A 15,882-nucleotide genomic window follows, 5' to 3' on the forward strand; every position below is an offset into this window, starting at 1 on the left:
TTAAGGGTACGGAGGAAGAGAGATTGTGATGTAAGTTTGGGTACACGAGAGATACTTGCAGGAGAGCTATAGGGGGCTGAATTGGAGCTATATATTTTGTAGTCATCAGCACTGAGTGGTAACTGATGCCATGGGAGTGGATGATAATGCTTAGGGAGCGAAGTTAGAGGGAGAAGGCTAATGGCCTGGAAGAGGCCATTGGGAAACTTTAAAAATAGAAAAATGAGATAGAGTAGGTCAGGCCCCCAAAGGAGGCTGTGGAGGAGTAATCAGAGAGGTGAGAAACGTGGTGTCATGGAAGATAAAGGAAAGAACTGTTTTAAGATAGAGGGAGTGGTTGACTGAGGGAATGTAGCAGAGAGGCAAACAAACAACAGTTCTGTATATGCTTTGACAAAAAGCTCTGAAGGTAGCCCTGGCTGGTTGGCTCAGTGGTAGAGTGTTGGCCTCAGTGTGGATGTCCCGGGTTCGATTCCAGGTCAGGACACACAGGAGAAGCGCCCATCTGCTTCTCCACCCCTTCTCTCTTTCTGTCTCTCTCTTTTCCTCCCACAGCCATGGCTTGATTGGTTCAAGTGAGTTGGTGGCAGGCGCTGAGGATGGCTCTGGGGCCTCTGCCTCAGGCACTAAAAAAATAGGTCCGTTGCTGAACAATGGAGCAACGCCCCAGATGAACAGAACATGGCTCCATAGTGGGCTTGCTGGGTGGATCCTAGTTGGGGCATATACGGGAGTCTGTTACATTGCTTCCCCTCCTCTCACTTAAAAAAAAAAAAAAAAAAAAAAAAGGAAAGAGCTCTGAGGGCAAGAAACAGTTCAAATCAAGTATTTGCAAAATGCCTCAATGAATCCTACATTTCCCCGACTTCCTCATTTAAAATGGGATGGCAGTAGATTTGTTTTGGGAATTTTATGAGATGTTTGCAGAATACTTAGCACAGCACTGATACCTAAATATACAGTATTGTTAGCTGATATGATAATGAACACAAGAATAGGTCCCCATTGGACTTGCTTGGACTGAACTGGATGCAAGTAAAGCAACCAAGAACTCTACTCCAGCCTCTGCAGACTTGGAGAAGGGGTTTTTGTCCCCTCCCCTTTCCATATCATTGCGTCTGCAGGATCAGACAGTGTTGTACTAATGGCATTTGCCTGGTTTTTGGAAAATCAAAGCACAGAGGTGAAAACCATCCAAAAAATGCTCCATTTGGAGCCAATTGTCAGGTGACTGTCAGGCCACGGGACCCAAGATGTGCACTGCCGACATATTACTGTGAAATCCAGAATTGAGTCAGTGGTTTTGATTCTCTGTGTGAGACCCTAGATGGACACAAATCCTTTACCAAAGATGGTTCCGGGTAGCATGCTTCACTCTTTAAGCCATGGAAAAAATGAGTCATAAGGGGAACCAACTAGGGATTCAGGATCACAATTTAATAGTTGAGACTTAAAAATACAGTGTTGCTCTTTTTTCTGAGCCCCAGTGGAAGTGGCTGTGATGTTGGAAGGATGGCTTATCACGTGGCACTTTCTGTCACTATCATTAACTTTGAAAATCCTCAAAGGGAAGCAAGTGAGTTTTTGCCAGAGTTTCTGTAGTAGTAAAATTACTTCTTAATTAATGCCTTTATTCCTTATTTGTGACAGACATCTTTGCCACCCTGGAGACTTAACCGTCTTAGAGTAATTCTCACAAAGTGTTTCCTGTGCGACATAAGCTCCTTGAAGGCAGGGACTGGGTCTTGACCGTCTCTGTATCCAACCTCCAGCAAGTGCCACGCCATAGAAGAAGCTTAATAAATGGTCAAATCGAGTCAACACAGAGACCCTATGTAGGCTCATCAGGTTCAAAACATTTAGTTCTTCTGAATCTACATTTTTGCTTCTACTTGGCAACCTAAAATAGATGCTACCTTTGGTGCCAAACCATCATGTATAACATTTAGTGCTGACATAGGCTGGGAGTGAGACTCTTTGAAAAAAATGTGAAATGTAAGAATCTATGATGATGACAATATTTTATAGTTCAGAAGCAAGTATATCTTGCAGCAGTGAAGAAGCGTCTTTTCTCTAGGGCACAATTTAAAAAAATTTTGCTTAAGTTTTTTATAATTTTTTTTTCTCTCATCAAGGAGGCTTAGTGCTATTTTGATCACAAGTCCAGCAGGTTGCTTTCTTTACTTATAAAGTAAGAGTTTTAACTATGGGCACAAAGCCCAATTACCCTCTCTCTTCTTCCTCAATGCCAGTCACTTAAAAAGATTCTTTTCCTCTATTCCCCCTTCCCGCTCTCCTACAGCCCAGGTCCTGTGTTTCTCCTCTTGCTTGTACTCTCACATTTGGCTCAGTTTTTCTCATTTCCAGTATTTTCCTTGTAATTTTGTTGTTCTCTTAAAAAAAAACAACAACTGCCCTTCTCATAGAAAAAGTGCCACGATTTCTCCAGAAGCAGACAGCATGCAGTGCTGACTGCCAAGATGATTGTGCAGCTAAGCTGAAGGGCGGACAAAGCCATGTGGGCCAGTATTGCAGGGATCTCTTTTATCATTGCTGCACACATCCAGGTTTCCCTTGGGTAGCTTCCTGTTAATTATGTCCGGGAAAACTTTTCGAAAAGCAGACCATTCACTGGAGTAGCACAACCATATAACCTTCATGCTTCGTCTTTGATTGAGTCCATGACAACTGGATAGAGCTTGCTGTCTTTATATTTTTAAGATTTTATTTATTGATTTTAGAGAGAAGAGAGAGAGAGAGAGAGAGAGAGAGAGAGAGAGGAGCGGGAAGCGGGAAGCACCATTCACAGTAGTTGCTTCACATATGTGCCTTAACTGAGTAAGCCCAGAGTTCCAAACTGGGAACCTCAGCGTTCCAGGTTAATGCTTTTATCCACTGCACCACCACAGATCATGCTATATTTTTAGAATGTGAGAAGTAAGTATTAGTTAGCAAAGTTCAGACATCAAGACAAGAGACAGTTGTCTTTGAGGACAAAGCCTTAGGTTTTTCCTGTTGTGAGCTTTTGTGATTTCAACTCTCCAGAGATTCTGGTGTGAGGTAACACGTGTAGTCTCCTACTCAGCTGACGGGTTCCTTTGTGCACGATTATATTGGAGCTAAATTGGAGACCAACAGCCCTCTCCCTGTCACACCCAAGGCTGCAGACTTTGTTCTTTTCCGCCTAGAGAATATTTCTAAGCTCTGCCGCCCTCTGCTTCAGACCTGCTCACTCATCTGGTTTCCTGGGTTTCTGACCTATTGATATCTGCCTGGATTTCTCCACTGTGCCAGCTTTTCTGAGTGGGTGCCCATTTGGGTGGTTTGCCTGACTTTTTGATTCGGTGAGTCCCTAAGGTCCTCTCTTCAGTGGTGGAATTCAAATAATTTAATGATCAGTTCTCTTCTCTAATGACTGTTTTAAGTATAAAAATACTGTATACCAAAAGGTAATTTATTTCATGCATTTAATACTTAAATAAGCACAATAAAAGAGACACACAAAACTAGATTATATTATAGGAATTTAAAAATATTAATAAAAAATATTAAATGATACCTGACAAAAAACAATAAAACATTTAAGATATTTCCATATTGCTTCTTGATTGGTGTCTTCACTTGCAATTTTTTTCACCTGTGCACGGAATGAACCTTACTATGGGAGCTTAGAATATGCTGTTACACAGATGAACATTTAAAAAGAGTAAGGAGTGTAAATTTGTGATTTCCACATTGGGTGGCTGCCCAGGTGCCCACCTTAGAGAGAACCCTGATTATGAGTGCCATTTTAACAATCGGTTCACTGAACTCAACAAAAAATTAGGTATCAGTTCTGCTGAACCGGTACCAGCGAACCGGCTGAATCCGTCCACTGCCTCTTTTCCTATCTCTGTGCCGTGCAACCTCCCACCTTGCGTCTTAGCTCCTAATTACTACAACTCAGGCTGGCCTGGATCACTGCCTTGGAATCCCACTTGGGAGCAGAGAGAAGCCAGACTTGGTCATTAATCTTGGAGTGCAAATACCTAACTTGAAAAGTATTTGTAGTTAGTGGTAAAGAGCACAGGCTCTGGAGCCAGACTCCCTGGGCTGAAATCCCAGGTCTACCACTTAGGAGTGGTGTGATCTTAGGCCAATGACCTACCCTCTCTTGCCCAGTTCTCTCGTCTGCACAATGGAGTGATTGTTCATACCTACCTTCTGTGGTTGATATGAGGAGTAAACAAGTTAGTCCATATCATGGGCTTAGAACAGTGTGTAAGCACAGTATAGCACTAACTCTACTAAGAAATTTTTTTTAAACTAAATTTAATGCAGTGACATTGATAAATCAGGGTACTTATGTTGAGAGAAAACATCTTCAGATTATTTTGACATTTGATTATGCTGTATACCCCTCACCCTAAGTCAAATTGTCTTCCGTCACCTTCTATCTGGTTTTATTTGTGCCCTTCCCCTCTCCCTACCCCCTCTCTCTCCTTTCTCGCCCCATCTCCCCCACCCCCACCCCCGTTACCATCACATTCTTGTCCATGTCTCTGAGTCTCATTTTTATGTCCCATCTATGTATGGATTCATATAGTTCTTAGTTTTTTCTGATTTACTTATTTCACTCTGTATAATGTTATCAAGGTCCATCCATGTTATTATAAATGATCCGATGTCATCATTTCTTATGGCTGAGTAATATTCCATAGTATATATGTACCAAAGCTTTTTAATCCACTTGTCCTCTGATGGACACTTGGGCTGTTTCCAGATCTTCGCTATTGTGAACAATGCTGCCACAAACATGGGGGTGCATTTCTCCTTTTGGAGCAGGTCTATGGTGTTCTTGGGGTATATTCCTAAAAGTGGGATAGTTGGGTCAAAAAGCAGTTTGATTTCTAATTATTTGAGGAATCTCCATACTGTTTTCCACAGTGGCTGCACCAGTCTGCATTCCCACAGGCAGTGCAGGAGGGTTCCTTTTTCTCCACATCCTCGCCAGCACTTATTCTGTGTTGTTTTGTTGATGAGCACCATTCTGACTGGTGTGAGGTGATATCTCACTGTGGTTTTAATTTGCATTTCTCTAATGATTAATGATGTTGAGCATCTTTATTATATGCGGCTTAAGTGTCTGTTTGTTGCCGATAGCTTATTGGTTGCTTGCGTAACTGTACTAGCCAATGGGCTGAAGTTGCCACGGCTGAACGCAAATTGAGCGAGTCAGGGGGAAGGTGAACATTTGTTTGCATTGGCAATCATCTGTTTTACATAAAAACTACGTCTTAACGTAATTTCTTTTAAGAATGCCTCCTAGAAAATACAGCACTGAAGAGGAGAGAAAAGGAGCTAAAGCTGCACAAAAACAGCTTTCACGACAAAAAGAAACCACTGAGCAGAGAAAGACAAGGCTTGCTTCAGTCGTAGAGCAAATGCGTCTTTCCTGGCAAAATGAGACTGATGAGCATAGAGAAACAAGGCTTGCCTCAGATGCAAGACAAAAAAGCCTGTCTCGACAAAATGAGTCCTTTGAACAAAGGCAGGAGAGAAATGCAAAAAAGTGACAGAGTAATGCTGACCGAAACGCAAAAAGGATTACAACAGTTTCAAATGGAGAAACTTTAATTTTTGAGCATTCCTCTGGTGACATGAATATTAAATGTGAACACTGTCAGTCCTTAAACTTCAAGTTAGAAACTAATCGATTTGACCTGGCAAGAAAGGATTTTCTCAATGTTGCAAGTACGGAAACATTGTAGTTCCACTAATTGAGAATTATCCACCACTCTTGAATAAATTATTGACTAATCAGCATCCAAATAGCAAACAGTACATGGATAGCATTCAATCCATTAATAGTTCATTTGCTTTTGCGTCCATGGGAAACAAACCAACTGACTTGCCTGGACCAGGACTTTATTGCTTTCAACTTCATGGTCAAGTTTACCATCAAACTGGAACTTTGGGCAATATTGTGTCCTAAAAATTCTGATGTAGACAAACTAAATGATGATGTCTTAAATATCATAGAAGGAACGACACGACATATTTAAGTGTTGATTCCGTTGTAGCTGACAATAAAGCGAGTGCCAATAACTTTCCAACGGAATTTTTAAATAGTCTGTCGCCTTCTGGCATGCCACCTCACAAATTGAGGTTAAAGATTGGAGCAATTATTATGCTGTTAAGAAATCTTAACACCAAAAGGGGTCTTTGCAATGGTACAAGACTAGAGGTTCTCCAATTGAAAAATAATGTCATAATAGCTAAGTCTTTGACTGGCTCCTCTAAAGGTGAAATACATGTCATTCCAAGAATTGATTTGGCTCCATCTCAAACAGGGTTGCCATTTCATTTGAGACGTAGACAATTTCCTGTAAAACTTGCCTTTGCTATGACCATCAATAAGTCTCAGGGCCAAACGCTTAAGCGTGTTGGCATTTTTTTACCTGAGCCTGCATTTGGACACGGTCAACTTTATGTTGCCTGTTCAAGAGTTCGTGAAAGAATAGACGTAAAATTAAAAATAATTGATGGTCCTCTGTAAGGCAAGCTTAAAAATGATGGAAAGATCTACACAAGAAATGTTGTGTACAAAGAGATCTTTGACATGTGAATTAACATTTTATTATTTAAATCACCTTTATTTATTGAGCTAGCGGTGGCTCTTAAGAAATGTACCACCAGTGGTTTCCTTCATTGCACTCTACTTTAAGCAATTAAGCAAGTAGAAGGGGGAAACCCCGTGGGGCACTAAGCAAAGGGGCATCCTCGCCGCCTGCCCTGGGTAATTCAGTTTGAATTAGCAGACACCTTTGCACAAATAATTTTAATTACAATTTATAATATCTAGAACAGCGGTCATTTCGTATGACTGCCGGGCTTTAGTTTTTTCATATGCCTATTGACCATCTGTATGTCCTCTTTGGAGAAGTGTCTATTCATTTCTTTTTCCCATTTTTTGATTGGATTGTTTATCTTCCTGGTGTTGAGATTTACAAGTTCTTTATAAATTTTGGTTATTAACCCCTTATCAGATGTATTGTCAAATATGTTCTCCCATTGAGTAGTTTGTCTTTTTATTCTGTTCTTATTGTCTTTAGCTGTGTAAAAGCTTTTTAGTTTGATATAGTCCCATTTGTTTATCCTGTCTTTTATTTCACTTCCCCATGGAGATAAATCAGCAAATATATTGCTCCGAGAGATGTTGGAGAGCTTACTAGTAGCCTATGTTTTCTTCTAAGATGCTTATGGTTTCACGGCTTACATTTAAGTCTTTTATCCATTTTGAGTTTATTTTTGTGAAAGGTGTAAGTTGGTGGTCTACTTTCATTTTTTTGCAGGTAGCTGTCCAATTTCCCCAACACTATTTATTAAAGAGGCTGTCTTTACTCCATTGTATTTCCTTACCTCCTTTGTCAAACATCAGTTGTCCATAGAGCTGTGGGTTTATTTATGGGTTCTCTGTTCTCTTCCATTGATCGATATGCCTGTTCGTATGCCAGTACCAGGCCGTTTTGAGTACAATGACCTTGTAGTATAACTTGATATCAGGAAGTGTTATACCTCCTACTTTATTCTTCTTTTTTAAGATTGCTGAGGCTATTCATGTTCTTTTTTGGTTCCATATAAATTTTTGTAATATGTGATCTATATCTTTGAAGTATGTCATTGGTATTTTAATTGGTATTGCATTGAATTTATAGATTGCTTTGGGTAATATAGACATTTTAATGATGTTTATTCTTCCTAACCATGAGCACGGTATATGCTTCCACTTGTTTGTATCTTCCTTGATTTTTTTTATCAATGTTTTATTCTACTAAGAAATTTAAGCCCACATTCACCGACATTGCCCAAGAGAAGGCAGATGGATTATTAGATCGAGGTTTATCAAAGGGAGTTCCACACATTTATTATGAGAAATTTAAAATCTTTTGCTCAACTTTGGATGAAAATGTGAACAGTAAGCATATTTTAGACCATTTAGATGACTTCTTATAGCTGAGCATGCCATGTGATTGGCAAGCGTGAGTTTGCATGGTATTGATCATGTTCTCTGCAGTAAAGGCCATGACACTGAGACAGGCTGTGGGAAGGCGGTCCTGGCTGTGGTCCTGGGAGGGAAGAGCGGTGGGAATGGAGTTTCCGGCAGTATGTGTGGTCTGAGCCTGCCACGCTGTCAGGAACCAGTTGTGTAGCAGGCAGTGCAATACACATTAAAGACTGGTGGGGTCCATTTGGATTTTATTGAGATTCTATTTAATGTCTGAATTTTTTTTGGTTGTATACTTATATAAAAGAGCTATTAGAATTAGAGGCTCTTATCTAGGTTTTGGGCTGTATTTTTAAAGTAAAATTATAACAAAAATAATTTGTTAGTACTGGAGGATTATAAGAAATTTTATCTTGTAAAAAGGGGTCTGTTAATATACAGTCACGTGTCACTAGTGATGCGGATATAAGCTGAGAAGTGCATCACTAGGTCATTTCTTCATTGTGACATCATAGCATGCACATACACAAACCCGGGTGGTAGAGCTTACTACACACATAGGCTATCTGGTCTAACTTATTGCTCCTAGGCTACTGACCCATACAGCATGCTACTACTGTACTAGATACTGTAGGAAACAATAACACAGTGGTAAGTATTTGTGTATCTCAACATATCTAAAGATAGAAAAGGTACAGTAAAAATAAAAGGTAAAAAATGGGACACTTACCATGCATGGAGCTTGGACAACTGGAAGTTGCTGTGGGTGAGTTGGTGAGTGAGTGGTGAGTGAATGTGAAGGCATAGGACATTACTGTTCACTACTGTGGCCTCTATAAACATGGTACACTTAGGCTACACTACATTTATAAAACATCTTTTCTTCCATAATAAATTAACCTTAGCTTACTGTTACCTTTTTACTTTATAAATTGTTTAATTTTCTTGAACACTGGAATTCTTATAATAACAGAATTTAAAAAATGAACATGTTGTACAATCATGCAAAAATATTTTCTTTCTTTCTAACCTTATTTTATAAGCTATTTTCTATTTTAAAAACTTTTGATTGATTGATTTTTCACTTTTAAACTTTTTGTTAAAAACTAAGACAAAGCCTGACCGGACAGTGGTGCAGTGGATAGAGTGTCGGACTGGGATGAGGAGGACCCAGGTTCGAGACCCCGAGGTCACCAGCTTGAGCACGGGCTCATCTGGTTTGAGCAAAACTCACCAGCTTGAGCCCAAGATCACTGGCTTGAGCAAGGGGTTACTTGGTCTGCTGAAGGCCTGCGGTCAAGGCAGATATTAGAAAGCAATCAATGAACAACTAAGGTGTTGCAACGAAAAACTAATGATTGATGCTTTTCATCTCTCTCCATTCCTGTCTGTCTGTCCCTGTCTATCCCTCTCTTTGACTCTCTTTCTGTCACTAAAAAATAAAAACAAATGAAAAACCCAAAAAACAAAACTAAGACACAGACACACACACTAGCCTAGGCCTACACAGGGTCATGATCACCAATCCCACTGTCTCTCAGCTCCACATCTTGTCCCACTGGGAGGTCTTTGGGGCAGTAACTCCTGGGTCTGTCATGTCCTCTGATGACAGTGCCCTCTTCTGGAACTCTCCCGAAGGACTTGCTGGAGGGTCTTCTCGGGGAAGCGTCACTCATGTTTCAGAAACATGTCCATGGTGGCCTGCTCGGTTTGTTTCCTTTTTTTGGTCATCAATTTGCTTGTAAGCAGATAATGCATCACAAGCATACCTATTAAGGACAGTTATAATGTCATAAGTGACAGGGATTTTTCAGCTCCATCATAACCTTATGGGGCCATTGTCATATATGTGGTCCATCATTGACAAAATGTCATAATCTTTCTAAAATTTGAGAAAGACTAGACTACTCTGTGATACCCAAATGCCAGTTCACAAGTGTGCTAGTCGGATTAGTTAAAAATAACTCCTTGGAGAACTTATTAGAAATACGTATTCCTTCCTGGCTGTGCCCTGGAGCTGTAGGGCTGAGACTGTGAATCTGTATTTTTGTTGAATTGCTCAAGTCATTCTGCTCAGCATCAGGCTTGGGCCTGTTGAAGTGGATGACTTCTCAGTGTTTTTCATAGTCCTGGGTCTTAGAAGTCACTGTCTTTATCTTCAAAATTGAGATAATGGTACTTGTCCATTTCTCAGCGTACAGGAGAGTCATGAAACTTAATGAGGCAATTTTCATAAATGTTCTTGGAATAAAAGTACAATTTCAGTGTAATATTCAGAAGTCAGAATTGAACTACATTATCTCAGCATGTAAATTGTTCCCAGGGAACGAAGAGGTGACTCCGGTCGTTAGAGAGCATCAGCAAGCTGATTTTTGCTACCAGGGATCCGGTTTCCAAAAGTGTTGGTCCATCTCAGGCATGGAATCAAGCCCCTGAAACCTGGTACATTACCATGAGATTTACAGATCAGTAACTTGGTAATAACAAAGGCAGGAAGGCTAGACAGGGTGGTTTGTGGTGGGAAGCCCTACGCTTATTGCATTAGCTTCCTTGGGCTATCATTGAACAAAGTACCACACATTGAACTGACTGGCTTGAAACAAGAGAAGTTTACTGTCTCACAGTTTTGGGGGCTAGAAGTCAAAATCAAGGTTTCGACAGGGTTGGCTCCTCCCTGAGTACTAAGGGATAGTCTGTTCCATGCCTCTTTCCTTGCTTCTGGCGCTATGGGGAATCCTTGGTGTTCCTTGCCCTGTCGGTGCAAAACTTCAGTCTCTGCCTCTGCCATCATGTGGCCTTCTCCCTGTGTGCCTCTGTGTTTCACACGGCATTCTCCTCTCTGTGTAGCACTCTCCTCTTCTTATAAAGATGCCAGTCATATTGGATTAGGGCCCATGCTGCTCCACTATGACTTCCTTTTAATTTAATTAATTACATCTGCAACTGAGTCTTTGCATTGGCTGCAGGCCTTGGCCCTCCTCTCTCTGTCCTGGGCTCCTGAATGAGCCATCGGCATCTCTTTAGGGAGGCTAGTTCTTGTGTTAGATAACAACGAGTTAATGGGAAAGGTTTTTTTTTATATATATATATATAAATAAAAATTCATTGTAAAACTCTTTTCTGCAATCAGGTAGCAGATATTGGTCAAGTGTTGTAAATGCAGCGTATCCAAGTATCTTCAGAATAATCAGGTCCGAATAAACTCAGTTAAAAAGACTTTTCTTTTTTCCTTAATTAAAAGGAATTGTGTTCCAATTCTCTGAGAAGCAGAGTCAGATGCGATTATGTGTGCAAGAGATTTATTGGGAGAAATAGCGGGGACAGATACAGGGAAAGAAGGAGGCAGGAGTCGGTTGGGAGTGCTTTCGGCGGCAGTGCAGGTCTGACCTCTGTGAAAGGAGACACGGAAGGGAGAAAGGTGGTGGGAACAGACTCAGATGACAGCTCAGTTCTGAAACTATTTTTACCAGACTGACTGTGAGTTCTTAAGCAAGAGTTGCTCACAAGGGGTCGCTCTGACCCGCAGGAATGGGTCTGCGCTGGTACCCAACCATGCTCAGCCAGTCAGTGTCTAAGCAGCCAGGGAAAGCGTGGACAATGCACAGCTGTGGCTGTGGCCACAGGAATTGGTGGGGGGTAACCCACAGTCCTCCACGGCAAGAGAACTGAGCAGTGCGACCCAGGCTTTCACGGGGACTGCCCTAGGGGGCCGTGTATGGGAATGGTAACAATTACAACCTTATTTGCACTAACTTCTAACTGAATTTTAGTGTTTTGTCTAATAAGTGTAGCCGGTATCCATAGCAATAATAGCACTGTCTTTCTCACAACAAAAAATTAAGGTAGTTTTTTTTCTTTAGAAAATTAAAATTAATGGGGTGACATTGATCAATAAGAGTACATAGGTTTCAGGTCAACGTCTCTATAGCATTTGAACTGTTGATTGTGTTGTGTACCCATCGCCCAAAGTCAAATCAATATTAAGATGGTTTTATGTCACATTACAGTTGTCACTTATGCTTATCATTACTTTGAAAATACGGGAGTTATTTAGACCTGCCACTAGGCCTTCCTATTTAATGAGAGAGTAAAAAGGCTTATTTACTATCCTATCACAAATTTGAAAAGAACTTGATAAGGAAATTTAAAAATAATGGTTTATTTAGCATTTTATATATTTTTTATTTCATGCATTCTTTGTAAATATTATTCCAAGAAAGGGTCCATAGTTTCATTTGGCAGAGGGGTCCATAGCATAAAAATGGTTAAGAACCCTTTTGCAGACAGTATTCAGTAGGACCATATTAAATATATTAGCTCAATTACCCTTTCCTTGGCTCCAAATGTGTAAGCCTGGCCCCAGTCCTCACGAGAAGATATATTGTGGAAGATAATTATTTAACTCAACAGAGAGTGTCCCCCCATGTGCCAGGTTTTGTGTGTTGCTGGAGCTACATCAATGAGCAAGACAGACACAGTCTCTACCTCAAAGAGTTTTATTGGCTAACAGGAAAGGCACTCATTAAATAAAAACAATCATGATTATATTACCATGTGGCATGTGATATGAACAATATGAGAACAACACGACACTCTGAGTGCCCCAGGAGTGGGAGCCAGTGTAGGAGTCAAGACAGACTACTCTGAAAAGTACCCTGGAGAGTGACCAGGCTTGAGCTGGGAGAAGAGGTAGTGGAGACAGAAATTCGAGTACCTGCGAAGATTTGGAGGAGAGGTGCAGTTAGCTTGATGTAAGAACTGACATCGTGCAGACCTTGTAAGCCATATGAAGAAGTTTAGAAGTTTTCCCCCAAGGGAATAGGAAGCTTTAAAGGCGTTTTGAGGAGGGAGTGACTTTATCAGATTGCCTTTTAAAAACATCGCTTGAAAAGAAACAAGGTAGGTTCTTGTTGTACTAATGAAAAATGATGGCAGCTTCCCATGAAGTCTGTGATGGGAGAAAACAGTGTCAGGGAAGTCTATTCTAGTTATTTCTGATTGACTTTTTTTTTTTTTGGCTCTGTGTGAATGACTGGATCTTGACTTTCAATTTGTTAGTCTATTGTAAGCTGTATTAAAATTTTGGAAGCATCTTTCTTAGAATGAAGATATTCACAGTAGCTGTAGTTCTCTCTGAAGTCTCCTGCAGGTGCTTCTATGAGCACATAAAACTTTACACGAATCTTGGAACAATATTTTTTCATAATGTTGGACCACGGAGACATAGATATTATCTGGTTAGATTCTCTTAGTGTACATTTGTTACTTAGTACTGATGGTCTTTAGACTTCTACATTAAGAAGGAAATAAACTTATCATTAATAATGTAGACTGTTATCTTGCAATTAAATGAAAGCTCTCTGGCTGCTTCTTCATAAGTAACTCATAAATGAGTTCAGGGTTTGTTTGTTACTAGGCAAACCAAATCCATTTTGGTTGATGGCTAATTCAGGGCCATTTGCAGTTAGACAACTCATAAAAGTGTTTCATGGAAATGAGTCTCTGGGATAATCAGGTTTTATTTCCAGTGTCTAATTGATGCTCAGAGTTTTGGGATTTAATTATGTCTGCTGAAAAAGTACAATTTAATTTCACCTACTCTTTTTTAAACATAAGTGCCGTTTTCATTTTTTTTCATCTTTAGTTTTTTTAAAAGATTTTATTTATTGATTTTACAGAGAGAGAAGCAAGTGGGGGACGGGGAGGGAAAAGTAGCAACTCATAGTTGCTTCACTTTAGTTGTTCATTGATTGCTTGTCATATGTGCCTTGACAGGGCAAGCCCAGGGTTTTGGACCTGGGACCTCAGCATTCCAGGTCAATGCTTTTGCCCACTGTTCCACCACAGGCCAGGCAGAGTTTTTATTTTAATTAATAAATACACAAGACTTTATAGATATTTTCTGACACTTTATAGATATTTTCTGACACTTGATACCTATTTGATACTGAAAAAAATGTTGGATTCTTCTCGTTGAATGAAAACATATTGAGTAAGAAATCTAAGTAATACTTTGTTTCCAGTTCTTCTGTTTCTTGCCTGGCATAAGACTTTATACATTTCATGATTACTCCAGAGAAATAATCGATGTGAGAAGTTTTATATTGTATGCTTGAATAAGAGGAGACTCCTGTTTTTTAGTCATCCCAGGCAGGCTGACTTGGGTGTTTGCTCTGACAGGAAGTGCAGCAGGTGGGTGTCACATGGGGTCTGAGGCACAGTGAGTTGAGTATGTGTGGATGGAATATGAATCCCGTCTTTTTCCTTCTCTGTGACACCTACTCAGCTTCCAGCAGGGTTCACATAATACCCCATCTTCTATCACTTAACGTGTCCATATTCTTCCACTTAGCATAATGTTTTCAAGGGTCATCTAGGTTGTAGCAAGTATCAGTACTTCATTCTTTTTTGTGGCTTAGTAATATTCCATTCTATGTAATTGTATGTATAAACCACATTTTAAAAGTCCATTCATTAGTTGATGGACATTTGGATTATTTCCACTTTTTGGGTATTGTGAATAGTGCTTTTATAAACATTAGGGGACAAGTATTTGTTTGAAGACTTGCTTTTAGTTGTTTAGGGAATATATAGCCAATAGTGGGATTGTGGGGTCATATGGTAATTTCATGTTTAAGTTTTTGAGGGACTGCCCAATTGCTTTCCACAGCTGCTGCACATTTTACATTTCTATCAGCAATATATTATTCTCTACTTTTTTTTTTCCATTAAGGCCTTCCTAGTAGATGTGAAATAGTGTCTCACTGTGGTTTTGACTTGCATTTCCTAAATGATTAATGATGTTCAGCATCTTTTCCTGTGCTGTTGACTCTATGTATACATGCCGCAACATGGATGGACCTTTGAAATATTATGCTAAGTGAAAGAAGCCAGACAAAAAAAAGGCCACAGGTTGTATGCTTTCATTTATATGATATATCCAGAATAGGTAAATCTATAGACAGAGAAAGCACATTAGTGGTTGCCAGGCACTAATTGGAGGGGAGAATGGAGAGTGACTATTTAATAAATATGGGATGATCAAAAATATTTTGAAAGGAGATAGAGGCGATAGGTATAAAACACTGAATGTGCTACATGTTGCTGAATTGTACAATTTAAAGTAATCAATTTCAGTTTATTTGAAGTTTACCTCAATAAATAAAAAAACCCCAAAAATACCTGGTTAGAAGCTGCGTTTACATTTCCGGCCCAGCAGCATGGTGCAATGAGTGAGTATGGATTTTCACCTTCTATTACAAACAGAGAAATTCTACATAAACAAAAACAAAAATTTAAAATACATGACTGAGCTGGAAGGAAAGCCATTGTTTCTAAAGGTGGCAACTTGAGACCTGAGCTGTAGCCCCCTGAGCGGAGGCTGAGGTGTCTCAGGGGGACACTGGACCACATATAGATGCTAGGATGAAGGACGGAGTTTAACACCAACATGGGCTCAAGAAACATGGCTTTGGCCCTGGCCGGTTGGCTCAGCGGTAGAGCGTCGGCCTGGCGTGCGGGGGACCCGGGTTCGATTCCCGGCCAGGGCACATAGGAGAAGTGCCCATTTGCTTCTCCGCCTCCACCCCCTCCTTCCTCTCTGTCTCTCTCTTCCCCTCCCACAGCCAAGGCTCCATTGGAGCAAAGATGGCCCGGGCGCTGGGGATGGCTCCTTGGCCTCTGCCCCAGGCGCTAGAGTGGCTCTGGTCGCGGCAGAGCGACGCCCCGGAGGGGCAGAGCATTGCCCCCTGGTGGGCAGAGCGTCGCCCCCTGGTGGGTGTGCCGGGTGGATCCCGGTCGGGTGCATGCAGGAGTCTGTCTGACTGTCTCTCCCCGTTTCCAGCTTCAGAAAAAGTACAAAAAAAAAAAAAAAAAAAAAAGAAGAAGAAGAAACA

At 40.5% G+C, this 15,882-nt stretch overlaps 1 protein-coding gene across 1 annotated transcript in view; it reads left to right on the plus strand.

Moving 5' to 3' along the window:
* ARMH4 (armadillo like helical domain containing 4) overlaps window positions 1-15,882 on the plus strand; it is a 118,407-nt gene that overhangs the window by 85,199 nt on the left and 17,326 nt on the right. The gene's annotated exons all lie outside the window — the stretch shown is intronic.

The sequence above is a fragment of the Saccopteryx leptura genome, chromosome 6 (genome assembly GCF_036850995.1).
Source record: "Saccopteryx leptura isolate mSacLep1 chromosome 6, mSacLep1_pri_phased_curated, whole genome shotgun sequence".
Lineage (NCBI taxonomy): Eukaryota > Metazoa > Chordata > Mammalia > Chiroptera > Emballonuridae > Saccopteryx > Saccopteryx leptura.